The sequence below is a fragment of the Saimiri boliviensis genome, chromosome 1 (genome assembly GCF_048565385.1).
Source record: "Saimiri boliviensis isolate mSaiBol1 chromosome 1, mSaiBol1.pri, whole genome shotgun sequence".
NCBI lineage: Eukaryota > Metazoa > Chordata > Mammalia > Primates > Cebidae > Saimiri > Saimiri boliviensis.
In genome coordinates this window covers 241,032,761-241,049,037 of record NC_133449.1, presented here as the reverse complement: position 1 = coordinate 241,049,037, position 16,277 = coordinate 241,032,761, and the positions used below count along the sequence as shown (strand labels likewise).

Below are 16,277 nucleotides of genomic sequence, written 5' to 3'. Positions count from 1 at the left end.
GTAAGAAATTGTAACCCCGAACTCCTAACTTCATCTGGGGACACTTCCTTTTCCTCCCCACTGGGTCTGGGGAGAATGGGAGGTAGAATGAAAGCTTAATTCGTTTTTGCCTGCACTGTGAGTCTGGCTCTTTTTGTAAACTACAATTAGATGGAAGAAAAAGAGCCCACTTTATTTCTGCCACAGGAATGAGCAAATTAGTTCTTAAGTAGATGAATGCAACATCGGCTCTGTCACCAGCTCACCAGATGTCTAAAGAGAATGGATGACTCTTTAGACAACAACAAACATAGCACTTCATACACTTGTGAGAGACTCAACTGGAAGCTGTCTGCAACCTAGCAATTGCTAAAGGCTACTTGAGACATCTGTCACTTGAAAGAGACCATCTAAGGGACACGCTCCACATCACTTTCACTGAATCCTCTAAGTACCGTTTGCATATTAATTTAGGAAACAGCAAGTGAATACTTTTGAGGGCCTTAAAGAGAAGCCTAGCAGGAGTTAAGACTGAATATTACGCTTTTGTTAAGTCCTGAGAGTTGATGGAGCAAGGGTCATTCTGCAATTGTCTTTGTATTTCTTTATGTCTAGTTTTGAAAGTGTTACTGGTTATACAAGTCATGTTACATTTTCTAAAATTCATTGATAGAAAAAAAAACATCTTTGACCAGACTAACGTATTAATTCTCCCAACAAACCTTCACGGAGTTTTGTGTGTGTGTGTGTGTGTGTGTGTGTGTACCAGGCTCTAGGCTAGGTACAGAAAAATGGATGAACAAAGTATGTTTTCTTTTGTCTGAAATAAGTGAAATAAGGTCTGTGTAGCCCAAGAGCTGCATTTGTTTTTGGTATATCTGGCAGTAGCACCAAACTAAATTTAGTGTTCAGGTACATTAACTGCTACTTCCCAGGCACAACTATTTTATTTTTATTATTAATAAAATAAACTTTTTTTTCCTTCTTGATAAAACTATATTGTAAAGAGATATATTCTCACTGTAAAATTTTTATACAGTATAGAAAAGTTTGTCAGGCCTCTGTACTTTATACATCCTGTAATTGTATTCCTTAGTGACACCATTAGCTGTGTGTTATGCATGAGTCCAGCTGTGAAACACACACATACATTCACTCTCACACACACTTATGTTTTATGCCATTTTACACACACACACACACCCCAAGAGCAAGAAAATTGGAGTGGACTACCCCAGGTGAAGGCAATAAGGAGGTACATTGTTAGAAGAGAATTGTAAAAAATAATACAACCTTCTAAAAGTAAATATGCTTTTTATTAACACCATGGACCAGTAATTCTAAACAATGTCCGGGGTAAAATACTCCTCCTTATGAGGTGAACTTCTCTCCCAAGTCCTCCTCCCCTGCTGCTAAACCTCTGAACATATACACATTTATACAGAGGCAAACACATTTATATAGACAAATGTGTAAAAGTATATGTGAACAACATATATCTTTTGTAAAGTACAATTGGAATAATACATATTATTCTTGTAATATTTTTCTATTAATTTATACTGGACTTAGAAGTGCTACATCATTTCTTACATATCAAAATCATTCTTGATGACTGTCTATTCTATCATATGAATGTAGCATAAATTTTCTATCCAAATCTCCTATGTGTGTATGTGTATATATATATATATATATATATATATATATATATATATATATTTACTATTACCATGAAAGATAGATGAGTTTTGCTAACACAGACAGTCTTTTTCTTTTAATGGGTAAGTTTACCTCATTTATATTTTTTAAATAACAGATACATTTGTTACACCTAATTTTGTCACACTATTTGGTTATATTTATATTTTCCTTTTATATTGTTTCTTACTTTTTTTGCTATTTGTTCTGTGCTTTCTTTTTCCTTGTCTTCTAATAATAATATTTGAATTTTGATATAGTTAAACTTCTATTTTTTGTTTTATCAATCTTGGACAGTTTTTATACCACATCATAAGAGAAGAGAAAATTTATATTTCACACTTTCTTCCAGCTCCTTACCCTCATCTTACTTTTTAATTTTTTTTAATACTACACAGATTTATAACTTATACCAAGCTGAGCTCTGGGAATATTTAGTGTTCAAGTACATTAACTACTTGAATTTATTACACGCTCAGTGGTCACCAACAGGTTTTTCATCCATGGCTTTCCCATTCATGACATGACTTTAAACACTTTTTACTTATCTTTGGGTTGGGTTGGCTAGATTTTGTCATCACGTCTTTTCTTTTTTTTAAAAAAGGCCCCTCATATATGTGCCATATTATTAGAATTTAATATTATTAAAATTATTTTTCTGCTAATTTTAAATGTAAGGCATATGTTTCTTGGGCCACATGTTTTCCCCATCAGAATTCTGTAGAAATTGTTTCACCAACTTTTTACTCTGAATGTTGCCATTGAGAAGACTGAGGTCAGGAATTTTCTCTTTTTGGGGAACAAGCTTTTAATTTTTGAACGCCTGTAGGACTCTTTCTTTATTCTTAATTTCAGGGTCCCACTAAGATAGGGTTCAAATTTGAGACTGTATTTTTCTTTTTTTAAAAATTGATTTATTATACTTTATGTTCCGGGGTACATGTGCAGATCGTGCAGGTTTGTTACATAGGTCTACACGTGTCACGGTGGTGGTTTGCTGCATCCATCGCCCCATCATCTACATTAGGTATTTCTCCTTTTTCTTTGGACAAAAATTTTATGTTCTACAAATTTTAATCAGTAGATGTTCATATTTTTCTGTATTTCAGGTTTTCTTTTTTCTATCTTTGAATATTTGTTTCTCCACATTAGGAAGATGATGTACATGAAGAACCTCCTTACACTGACTATATTTTCAGTATCATCTATTCTTCTGGCTACTTCTTTTTTTTTTTTTTTGTGGTTTCCAGAATTTGGCTTTATTTTGCAGTACAGAAATCATTTGGAGCCATTCTGAGACAGAAGTAGAGGCTCTGTGAAGTCAATACTGCATTGCATCTTGGTCCACTGAAGAAGCTACACCTGAGATACAAAAGATGCTCTACACTTTATCTGCTCTGTGTTCGCTTTCTCTCCCCTTTTCTCTCATCAGCTTTATTAGGTCAAAACACCACATACAGGCTTTCTCCAAATGACTCCCTATGTCTGGAGTTTGGCTACAATTTTATGCCCATGTTAAACCAAAGTTGTGGCTATGCTGTTTGGGCCCTGCTATAACACTTGACATAACACAAAATATAAAGTCACAGGGAAAACTTCTGGATGCTGTCCCAAACCATGGAATAGTCAATTTAGAATCTCCTGAATGTCAAGAGGACAGATGGCACACAACCTGCATGGATCCAGCTCTTGGGCAGCAGAAGCACATAACTGCAAAGGTACACTGATTAAAAGATACAAATACTGTCTCAAGTATCAATATCCCAATGTTTGTTTAAAACTGACCCTTCACTAGAGAAAAAAAGCCAGTTTGGTTAAATTGAACGGAATGTGGTCCTGAGAATTCTGAATAGCCACTCCATGAAAACAAGTTAATACATAATATTAGAAAGATGAAGGGGAAGAGTATTTACTGGCACAGCAGTCTTCATTCTCTCCATTTTGATTACAAAAGCAGGCCTTACAATATTGATTTCATATGTGCATTATTTGCCAAATTTTAAATTTGTCCTAATTATATAACAACATGTACTGCTGTTAGTCTTCCCCATAGATGTCATTTTTCTTATGCTTCATTTCCTCAAAGTCAAACTATGATCATGTCATTCTCTTAGAGATGTTTTTAATGTCATCACACGTTGTCTCAAAATGAGTGGTAGCATTGTATGTGCGGGAAATGAAGATCTGGCTTTCTGTTCCCAAGTCTTTCATACCAGGAGGCCACTGATGCTAACAAGTTTTTGTTCAGTTGGTTCCAAGAGCTCCAAAGCTACTCTGATTTCCTTCTCGGGCTCCCTGGTTTCCACAGTTGGACTAACTATGGCAAGATACTTCTCTTGTGCCACCACATTGTGTTCAGAGGAGATCATGCAGACATAGATATCTGACTTTCAATTGACTTGGTTCTGTGGAATAATGATCTGGTAGGAGCTGGCATCACTGGTCTTCTGGCTACTTCTAATGCAAGTATCTTCTCTGTAATCTCTTTTATCATCCGTTCTTTTCCATTTCATTTTGTATGAATTTCTTGAGTTATATCTCCATATTCCTGTTTCAGTATTATATATTCTTCTTGCTACCTCTAGTGTGATTGATTTTTATTCCTATGTTTATATTCTTTTAAATTTCTTCTAATACTTCTTCAGTTCATTTAAAAATTTCCTTTTATTCTTTTAACCTCTAATCTTTGATTCTATGCTTTTTTTCCTTTACTTTCCCTAAAGAACCTAAGTTCTGTTTCCTTATAAATAGAGTAAAAGAATATAAAATTTCCTTACCTTTTCTGAAATGATTTTTTTTTTGGAATAATTTGTTTAATCTGCTTATTTTTTGGTAGGTTTGTTTCTTACTTTTTATGTACTCTCTTTACATTTTGCATCCTTTGTGCTAATATGTGAAGAGGAGTAGTCTTTACAGGAGGATGTGACCAGGGAAAGCCATGATGTTAATCTGGGAAATGTCTTATCAGAACTCTTTTTAGATTTCTCTTTCTCTACCCTGAGGTCACATATGTCCCTAGTTTTCTGATCTTCCCAGTTGGGGAGAGCAGATTATCCAGATAGGAGGTCATTGCTGCTCTCAGTGACACCTCCAACTTACAACGTATTGCTTAAACCTTGTTTTTCTTTTTCTTTTTTTAAAATTATACTTTAAGTTCTGGGATACATGTGCAGAGCGTGCAGGATTGTTACATAGGTATACACACGCCATGGTGGTTTGCTGCCTCCATCCCCCTGTCATCTACATTAGATATTTCTCCTAATGTTATCCCTCCCCAATCCCCCCATCCTCTGCTATCCCTGCTGTCCTCTGCTCCCCAGTCCCCCACCCCCCAATAGGCCCTGGTTTGTGATGTTCCCCTCCCTGTGTCCATGTGTTTTCATTGTTCAACACCCACTTATGAGCAAGAACATGTGGTGTTTGGTTTTCTGTTCTTGTGTCATTTTGCTGAGAACAGTGGTTTCTAGCTTCATCCATGTCCCTGCAAAGGACATGAACTCATTCTTTTTTATGGCTGCATAGTATTCCATGGTGTATATGTCCCACATTTTCTTTATCCAGTCTATCATTGATGGACGTTTGGGTTAGTTCCAAGTCTTTGCTATTGTAAACAGTGCTGCAGTGAACATATGTGTGCATGTGTCTTTATAATAGAATGATGTATAATCCTTTGGGTATATACCTAGTAATGGAATTGCTGGTTCAAATGGTATTTCTAGTTCTAGATCCTTGAGGAATCGCCACCCTGTCTTCCACAATAGTTGGACTAATTTACACTCTCACCAATAGTGTAAAAGTGTTCCTAATTCTCCACATCCTCTTGAGCATCTGTTGTCTCCTGATTTTTTAATGATTGTCATTCTAACTGGTGTGACATGGTATCTCAATGTGGTTTTGATTTGCATTTCTCTAATAATTAGTCATGTTAGGTTTTTTTTTTCATGTTTGTTGGCTGCATAAATGTCTTCTTTTGAAAAGTATCTGTTCATATCCTTCACCCACTTTTTGATAGAGTTGTTTGTTTTTTCTTATAAATTTTTTAAAGTTCTTTGTAGATTCTGGATGTTAGTGCTTTGTCAGATGGGTAGATTGCAAAAATTTTTTCCCGTTATGTTGGTCGCTGGTTCACTCTAATAATTGTTTCTTTTGCTGCGCAGAAGCTCTTAAGTTTAATTAGAGCCCATTTGTTTATTTTGGCTTTTGTTACCATTGCTCCTTGTTTTAGTCATGAAGCCCTTGCCTAGGCCTATATCCTGAATGGTATTGCCTAGGTTTTCTTCCACGGTTTTTATAGTGGTAGGTCTTATGTTTAAGTCTTTAATCCATCTGGAGTTAGTTTTTGTATAAGCTGTAAGGAAGGGGTCCAGTTTCAGCTTTCTGCATATGGCTAGCCAGTTTCCCCAACACCATTTATTTAATAGAGAATCCTTTCCCCATTGCTTCTTTTTGTCAGGTTTGTCAAAGATCAGATGGTTGTAGATGTGTGGTGTTATTTCCGAGACCCCTATTTTATTCCATTGTTTATATCTATGTTTTAGTACCAGTATCATGCTGTTTTGATTACTGTAGCCTTGTAGTATAGTTTGAAGTCAGGTAGTATGATGCCTCCAGCTTTGTTTGTTTGTTTTTTGCTTAGGATTGTCTTGGCTATGTGGGCTCTTTTTTGGTTCCATATGAAGTTTAAAGTGTTTTTTTCCAGTTCTGTGAAGAAGGTCAATGGTAGCTTGATGGGGATAGCATTGAATCTATAAATTACTTTGGGCAGTATGGGGCATTTTCACAATATTGATTCTTCCTAACCGTAAGCATGGAATGTTTCTCCATCTGTTTTTGTGCCCTCTTATTTCCTTGAGCAGTGGTTTGCAACTCTCCTTGAAGAGGTCCTTCACATCCCTAGTTAGTTGTATTATCTTTGTAGATATTTTATTTTATTTTATTTTATTCTCTTTGTAGCAATTGCAAATGGCAGTTCACTCTTGATTTGGCCCTCTGTCTGTTATTGGTGTATAGGAATGCTTGTGGTTTTTGCACATTGGTTTTGTATTGTGAGACTTTGCTGAAGTTGCTTATCAGCTTAAGGAGATTTTGAGTTGAGACAATGGGGTCTTCTTAATATACAATCATGTCGTCTGCAAATAGAAACAATTTGACTTCCTCCTTTCCTAATTGAATACCCTTTATTTCTTTTACTTGCCTGATTGTTCCAGTTAGAACTTCCAATACTATATTGAATAGGAGTGGTGAGAGAAGGCATCTTGTCTAGTGCCAGATTTCAAAGGGAATGCTTCCAGTTTTTGCCCATTCAGTATGATACTGGCTGTGACTTTGTCATAAATACCTTTTATTATTTTGAGATACATTCCATTGATACCTAGTTTATTGAGAGTTTTTTAGCATAAAGGGCTGTTGAATTTTGTCAAAGACCCTCTCTGCATCTATTGAGATATTCATGTAGTTTTTGTCTTTGGTTCTGTTTGTGTGATGGATTATGTTTATAGATTTGCATATGTTAAACCAGCCTTACATCCCAGGGATGAGGCTTACTTGATTGTTATGGATAAGCTTTTTGGTGTGCTGTTTCATTTGGTTTACCAGTATTTTATTGAAGATTTTCACATCAATGTTCATCATGGATATTGGCATGAAATTTTCTTTTTTAGTTATGTCTCTGCCATGTTTTGGTATCAGGATGACGTTGGTCACATAAAATGAGTTAGGGAGGATTCCTTCTTTTTGTATGGTTTGGAATGGTTTCAGAAGGAATGGTACCAGCTCCTCTTTTTACTTCTGGTAGAATTTGACTGTGAACCTGTCTGGTCCAGAACTTTTTGGTTGGTAGGCTATTAATTGCTGCCTCAACCTCAGACCTTGCTATTGGTCTATTCAGGGACTCAATTTCTTCCTGGTTTAGTCTTGGGTGGGTGTAAGTGTTCAGGAATTTATCAATTTCTTTTAGATTTACTGGTTTATGTTCATAGAGGTGTTTAAAATCTCTGATGGTAGTTTGTATTTCTGTGGAATCAGTGGTGATATCCCCTTTATCCTTTTTTATTGCAACTATTAGATTCTTCTCTCTTTTCTTTTTTATTAGTCTGGCTAGCAGTCTATCTATTTTGTTGATCTTTTAAAAAAACCAGCTTGTGGATTTATTGATTTTTTTGAAGGGTTTTTTGTGTCTGTGTCTCTGTCTCCTTCAGTTCTGCTCTGATCTTAGTTATTTCTTGTCTTCTGGTAGCTTTTGAATTTGTTTGATCTTGCTCCTCTAGTTCTTGTAATTGTGATATTAGGATGTCGATTTTAGATCTTTTCTTGCTTCTCATATGAGCATTTAGTGCTATAAATTTCCCTCTAGACACTGCTTTAAATGTGTCCCAGAGTTTCTGGTATGTGGTGTCTTTGTTCTCATTGGTTCGAAGACCATCTTTATTTCTGCCTTCATTTAATTGTTTATCCATTAGTCATTCAGGAACAAGTTGTTCAGTTTCCATGTGGTTGTGCAGTTTTGAGTAAGTTTCTTAATCCTGAGTTCTAATTTGATTGTACTGTGGTCTGAGAGGCTGGTTGTTATGATTTCTGTTCTTTTCCATTTGCTGAGGGTGATTTACTTCCAATTATGTGGTCAAGTTTAGAATAATTGCAATGTGGTGCTGAGAAGAATGTATATTCTGTGGATTCCGGGTGGAGAGTTCTGTAGATGTCTATTAGGTTTGCTTGGTCCAGATCTGAGTTCAAGTCCTGGATATCCTTGTAAATTTTCTGTCTCATTGATCTGTCTAATACTGACAGTGGAGTGTTTAAGTCTCCCACTATTATTGTATGGGAGTCTAAGTCTCTTTGTAGGTCATTAGGAACTTGCCTTATGTATCTGGGTGCCCCTGAATTGGGTGCATATATATTTAGGATCATTAGCTCTTCTTGTTGCATTGATCCCTTTACCATTATGTAATGCCCTTCTTTGTCTCTTTTGATCTTTGTTGTTTTAAAGTCTGTTTTATCAGAGACTAGGATTGCAACCGCAGCCTTTTTTTGCTCTCCATTTGCTTGGCGAATCTTCTTCCATCCCTTTATTTTGAGCCTATGTGTGTCTTTGCACTTGAGATGGGTCTCCTGAATATAGCACACCGATAGGTCTTGACTCTTTGTCCAATTTGCCAGTCTGTGTCTTTTGATTGGGGCATTTAGCCCATTTACATTTAAGGCTAATATTGTTATGTGTGAATCTGATCCTGCCATTTTGATGCTCGCTGGTTGTTTTTACCATTAGTTGATGCAGTTTCTTCATTACGTTGATGGCCTTTACACTTTGGTATGTTTTTGCAGTGGTTGGTACTGGTGGTTCCTTTCCCTGTTTAGTGCTTCCTTCAGGAGTTCTTTAAGGCAGGTCTGGTGGTGATGAAATCTCTCAGCAATTGCTTGTCTATAAAGAATTTTATTTCTCCTTCACTTATGAAGCTTAGTTTGGCTGGATATGAAATTCCAGGTTGAAAATTCTTTTCTTTAAGGATGTTGAATATTGGCCTCTATTCTCTTCTGGCTTGTAGGGTTTCTGCTGAGAGATCTTCTCTGAGTCTGATGGGCTTCCATTTATGGGTAATCTGACCTTTCTCTCTGGCTGCACTCAGCATTTTTTTCTTCATTTCAACCCTGGTGAATAGAACAATTATGTACCTTGGGGTTGCTCTTTTTGAGGAATGTCTTCATGGTGTTCTCTGTATTTCCTGAATTTGAATGTTGGCCTGCCTTGGTAGGTTGAGAAAGTTCTCCTGGTTAATATCCTGAAGAGTGTTTACCAACTTGGTTTCATTCTCCCCATCACATTCAGGTATACTGATCAAATGTAGATTTGGTCTTTGCACATAATCTGATATTTCTTGGAGGCTTTGTTCATTCCTTTTCACTCTTTTTCCTCTAATCTTGCCTGCTCATTTTATTCCATTGAGTTGATCTTCAATCTCTGATATCCTTTCTTCTGCTTGATTGATTTGGCTATTGAAACTTGTGTATGCTTTGTGAAGTTCTCGTGCTGTGTTTTTCAGCTCCATCTAGTCGTTTATGTTCTTATCTACCCTTGTTATGCTAGTTAGCATTTCATCTAATCTTTTTTCAAGGTTATTAGTTGCTTTGCATTGGGTTAGAACATGCTCCTTTAGCTTGGAGAAGTTTATTACCCACCTTCTGAAGCCGGCTTCTGTCAATTCGTTAAACTCATTCTCCATCCAGTTTTGTTCCCTTGCTGGTGTGGAGTTGCGATCCCTTGAAGGAGAAGAGGCATCCTCGTTTTTGGTGTTTTCAGCCTTTTTGTGCTGATTTATTCCCATCTTTGTGGATTTATCTACCTTTGGTCTTTGAAGTTGGTGACTTTTGGTTGGGGTCTCTGAGTGGACATCCTTTCTGTTGATGTTGAAGCTATTTCTTTCTGTTTTTTAGTTTTCCTTCTAACAGCCAGGCCCCTCTGCTGCAGGTCTGCTGGAGGTCTACTCCAGACCCTGCTTGCCTGGGAATCACCCATGGGGGCTGCAGAACAGTAAGGGTTGCTCTCTGCTCCTTCCCCTGATAACTTTGTCCCAAAAGGGTACCTGCCAGATGTCAGTCAGAGCTCTCCTGTATGAGGTGTCTCTTAGGATGTACAGGAGTCAGGGAGCCACTTGAGGAGGCAGTTCGTGCCTTATCAGAGCTCAAGTGCTGTGCTGGGAGCTTTACTCCTCCCTTCAGAGCTGCTGGGCAGGGATATTTAAGTCTGCTGAAGTGGAACTCATAACTGCTCCTTTTCCCAGGTGCTCTGTCCCTGGAAGGTGGGGCTTTATTTATAAGTCCCTGATGGCAGCTGCCTTTTTTCAGAGATGCCATGCCCAGCAAGGAGGGAGTCTAGTCATAGTCTGCCTGTACAAGCCTTGCCAAGCTGCCACAGGCTCTGCTTAGCTGCTGTGTACACTTCCCTGGGAAAGTTTACACAGGCGAGGTTAGAACTGCCTCAGTAATGGCAGATGCCCCTCCCCACACTGAGCTTGATTGTTTGTGGTAGAGATCAGTCTGCTGTGCTGGCTGCGAGAACTTCAAGCCAGTGGGTCTCAGCTTGCTGGTCTTTGTGGGAGTGGGACCTGCCAAGCCAGATCACTTGGCTCCCTGCCTTCACCCCCTTTATTTTCAGGGGAATGGGTGGTTTCGTCTTGCTGGTGTTCCAGGAGCCGGCTAAAACAGCTGCCCAGTTTTGTGCTGGAAACCCTGGGGGCTGGATTTATAGGTACCAGCGAGAATCTCCTGGTCTGTGGGTTGTAAAGACAGTGAGAAAAGCGCAGTATCTGAGCCAGAGTGCTGGAGTGCCCAGAAAAGTCCCTAATGGCTTCCCTTAGCTGGGAGAGGGGCGCTCTCCAGCCCCTTGCACTTCCTGGGTGATGCAATGCTCTGCCCTGCTTTGGTTTGCCCTCCTGGGGCTACACCCACTCTCTAATCAGTCCCATTGAGATGAACCTGGTGCCTCCGTTGGAAATGCAGAGATCACTTGCCTTCTGTGTCATTCTCGCCAGGAACTGCGCTCTGGAGCTGTTCCTATTCAGCCATCTTGGCAGAAGTCCGCTTAAACCTACTTTATAATAAAAATTCAAAAGTACCAAATGATATAGGTTGAAAAGCAAGTCTATACCTATACTTAATCCCTTCCCCTGAGGTAACCACTCTTGCTTTTTGTGTATATTTGTTTTGTGTGTATTCTTCTGGACAAAGATTCGTTGCATGTACAACTCTGTTGTTCAAATAGTAGCACTGTATATGTATGGTTGAGTTTTCTCACTTAACAATATATGCTAGCAATTGTTCTATATTAGCATGTGTGGCATCTATCCAGTCTCGTTAATGCCACATGGTGGCATTTGGACTCACAGTCAGGGCTTACTGTGCAAGTTCAGGCATTCTTGGCCAGCACAGGGTTTACAAATGATGAGGAGGAAATATCTTCATTTGTTTTAACTTCTTCCATGTATACTTCCACCTCATGGGTGGCTGACATTGCCAGGACCCCCTGGAGACCTAGTAAGGGCCAAGGGACAGAGTCAGCAGTCTTCTTGTTTGCAGAAGATAAAAGGACAATCAGTAATCCCTGCTCATAACTATGCTTGGCCAAGCCTAAAATACTAAACTAGGAGAAACTTGACTGCAATAGCTTGATGAAACAGGTATTAAATGGGAAAGAGGATTATATAAGTAAATATGGTACTCTAAGATTTTTGTTTTCTCTCTAGTTCCCCTTCCTACAAGAGGGGATGAAAACCTCTTGATATCAAAATGTGTTTTGTTTTAGCATGTCAGAAACTTGGCTTATATAGCTTGCTTCACTCTGTACCTAAAATGCTTTTCAAGAAAACAATATAATTATATCTGAGATTGGGACAAAAAATCAAGTTAACAATATCCGATCAATTAAACAGATTTAAGAAGGGCTGAGATAAGCCATCTGAAGTTTTAACCTCTACAGGAGATATTTTATTTTATTTTATTTTATTTTTTGAGACAGACTCCTACTCTGTCACTCAGATTGGAGTACAGTGGCATGATCTCAGCTCACTGCAACTTCCAGCTCCTGGTTCAAGTGATTCTACTGCCTCAGCCTCCTGAATAGCTGGGATTGCAGGTGTGTACCAACACGCCTAGCTTTCTATTTTTTTTATTTTTAATAGAGACAGGGTTTTACCATGTTAGCCAGGCTGGTCTTGAACTCCTGACCTCAGGTGATCTGCCCACCTCTGCCATCCAAAGTGTTGGGATTACAGGCATGAGCCACCACGCCCAGTGGGAGAGATTTTTAAAACAAATCTTGGGTCTGATTTCCCAACTTACATCCATTAATGAAGGTAGATAGACATTTCTCCAGGGGGCTATTTAGAATACCTTTCCTGGTTAGGCAGAACTCTTCCCTGTGGTGCTTTCGGCTGCAGTAGAATTCAGTGTATTGTCTCCACACAAACCTTTCTACATAGCCACTAGTAACTGTTGTTGATCTGTTGGTTGTTGTGAGAATGGAAATGTGGTTGAACACTCTTATTTAAAAGGATCTTTTGGCTGGGCAGGGTGGCTCATGCCTGTAATCCCAGCACTTTGGGAGGCTGATGCTGGTGGATCCTTGAGATCAGAAATTTGAGACCAGCCTGGCCAAAAAATGTCCCTACTAAAATACAAAAATTGGCTGGGCATGGTGGCAGGTGCCTGTAATCCCGGCTACTTGGGAAGCTGAGGCAGGAGAATTGCTTGAACCCAGGAGGCGGTTGCAGTGAGCTAAGATTGTGCCACTGCACTCCAGCCTGGGTGGCAGAGCAAGACTCTGTCTCAAAAAATAAAAATAAAAAATAAATGAAATAAGATAGTATCTTTTATTACATGTGTAATATGTGCTATTATCTTCCTGGCAATGTGCTAAGCATTTTATATGCATTATCTCATTTAAATTTTACAAACAACACGATTAAATAGTTAGAGTCAGACACCTGGGATTAAGTTTTGACTTTGCCAACCCTAATTCTTGGCAAGATTGTTCAACTTCTCTGACTTTGTTTTCTCCTGTATAAGGTGGGGCTAGTGATAGCAGTCACCCAGACAGTTGGGAAAATTAAATGAGGTAATGCATGAAAAGCTCCCAGCAGAGTGTCTGGCACCTAGTCAGAACTCATAAAATGTCTTTATGTATTTGTATTATTACTTTTATTACTCCCGTTTTATAAATGAAAAAACTGGGGCCCATGAAAAGGGTGTGTCCTTTGCCATGTCACCCAGCCAATAAAATGAAGCTAGGACTCAGACGCTGGTCTGGGTCATGGTAGATACTAACCTTTTACAGATACTTCCTGGCCTCTTGCACATATCCAACATCACCTCTCTGGGGCTCAAACCTTTTTGGGTGCCTTAACAAGACAAAATGGGTTTGAATCTCCTCATACAATAGATGCATTCTCAAAGACTGTATTCATGTTGAATACTGTTTTTCCCTGGCTTTCATTATATGAATAATGTTATGATTGTGCCTTTCTTTCTTGCTCAGTATTTTCATTCAAAGATTCATCAACACATTTGAATCCTCCTTTACTCTCTGGAATCTTAATTATTCTTTCAGAGTATTTATCCATTTACTGCAGAATTGTGCCTTAGCTAGAGTTACTCATAGCAGGAGCTCAGGAGCCGTTTATTGAATGTGACTAAGAGTCTCACTAACATGTGTCCCTCCACCAATTAGTTATTGCATTTCTAAAATGTTTTGCTTAGAACAAAAGATTGTTTTATGTAAAACCAAGCAGGTATTTACATGAAAGAGTTGTTTTTGTTTTGATTTTTTTGAAGTATGCAACTAATTATATCTGGAGACAAGAAGACAACTTTTGTTATTTCAGTATCCTTTTTAGAAGATAACTCTCAAACTAAATGAAAGTATAGCAGATTCTCATTGTTCATGGGAGTTATGTCCTACAAAGTCACTATATACACTGAATTAGTGAGTACTAAACAAAGGGAAATGCAGAGTTAAATTCCTGAGAGTGTCTGGTCATAACATTTTTGTCGATCAGTCAGTACCTAACTTTGTTTTAGGTGTGTGTCCGTTTAAAGATATCTTATTTAATATATAGTTGATTCATTAACATTGAACTCATGGCCAGTGGCACTAACTTGTGCCTGAAGGAAGCTGATCAAACACTGTATTTTCTCCTTCAGGTACATCACAGGCTTGCTGCACCCAAGAAAAACAGCACTACATTTGAGGACCATTTTAAACAGAGTAATCACCAACACAAAGCACAAAAATGCAAAAAGAAAAAAAGGTTTTTTTTTTTTTTTTTTCCAGGATGGCAAATAGGAGGCAGTGCCAGCATGCCTCTCCCACTTTGAAGGACAGGCAGTGTGTGGAGACTCACACTGTGAACTTTTGTTCCAAGAACCACGGTAGGAACTTACCAAGAAAACCAAAATAATTCACGGATCCTTTGAAAGAAGTGGCAAACTCCATGAGACAGGTAAAGAACTGTGAGTTCCCAGAGTGGGAGACGGTGATAACACACACACACCATGGAATACTGTACAGCCATAAAACAGAATGAAATAATGGCTTTTGCAGCATCTTGAATGGAGTTGGAGGCCATTATTCTGAAGTAACTCAGAAATAGAAAACCAAAGATTGTATGTTCTCGCTTATAAGTGGGAGCTAAGGTGTAAGGATGCAAAGGCATCAGAGTTACATAATGAGCTTTGGGGACTTTGGGGAAGGGTCAGGGGTGAGGGATAAAAGACTACATATTGGGTACAGTGTACACTGCTTGGTTAATGGTTACACTAAATCTCAGAAATCACCACTAAAGAATTTATTCATGTAAACAAAAACCACCTGTTCCTGCAAAGACGATTAAAACAAAATTTAAAAATTATAAAATTTTTTTTATAATTTAAAAATTTTAAAATTTAAAAAAAATTTTTAAAATTTAAAAAATTTTTTAATTAAAAAAATTTTTGTGACCAAACATACTACAAAAAGAATGCTGGTCTACAGTGTGAAAAGAAAAGAAAATCTTGAGACCTCAAACTCATTTTGCCAAAGAGAAAAGTTAGGCTCGGAAACTGAGTCACACAAAAAGACTGCCTTTTGTTGTTTCTGTACAGACGGCTGTAAAACAGAAGGCTACATATTTCCCTGGATAGCCTCCCTTACTCTGACAATGTAAATTAACGGCTCATCTTCATAGGTACAGGACAAAGACAAGACTAGAAATTGTCCCTCTGCCTACCCAGGAGACAAATGCGTATGTGGCTTCTTCCACTACTGTTTATTTTATGTTAAATGCACCTTCATGAGAATGTGAACACTCATCTCACTACATGCCCTTCCTCTTTTTCTTTCTTTTCTCTTTCCTCTCCTGCCCATTTTTCCCCTTTACATATTGAAGCCCTCAAACCCCTCTTTGGAAAAAGGTGGGGCCACACGTCCTAATGTGACTTGTGTCTCTTTTTCCTGGGTGCATCCTCAACCTTGGCAAAATGTACCCTTAAACTGATTGAGACCTATCTCAGACAGTTTTTTGGTTTACAACAGTAGGAGAGTTTAGACCGGAAGGCCTTGTGGACCTCAGCTGGGGAGCTGTGCACTGAATAGCTCAAATTTTTCACTGTTCTGAAGATGCCCATCGATGCCCACAAATGACTGTGAAAGCTCTTGATTCTGAGGTCACAAGCAGATTTTAGCAAGTAGGCACGTTTGCAAATCTGGAATCCATAAATGATGAGGATCAACTGTATTTTGCTTTTGAAATATCCCTTTTTGCCCAGTTTTAAGTTTTAACTTGTGGACTGTGGTAGATTGATCTCACCAATGGCCTTCATATTGGTCTCCCAGTGTCAGGCTCTCCACCCTGCAACTCTTGGTTCCCTCCCACTTTGATTCCAGGCTTGGATAATAAACCCGGTACAAGCAGAAGCTTGGAAAGCACATGTGCATTTTCTCTTTCTCTCTTGGACCTCAGCCATCACCATAAGAACCTGCTGGGTTCACCCAAAACAAGGGTAAGGGAGACAAATGGAGAGCAGAGTTGTCCCACACGAGACCGTTCTACACCAGATAACCCTGAACAGCC

The 16,277-nt window shown here is 38.5% G+C and overlaps 1 pseudogene; it reads right to left on the bottom strand.

Moving 5' to 3' along the window:
- Positions 1-3,717: 3,717 nt before the first annotated feature.
- LOC101028371 (rab GDP dissociation inhibitor beta-like) lies at positions 3,718-15,831 on the bottom strand (annotated as a pseudogene).
- Between the last annotated feature and the right edge of the window lie 446 nt (positions 15,832-16,277).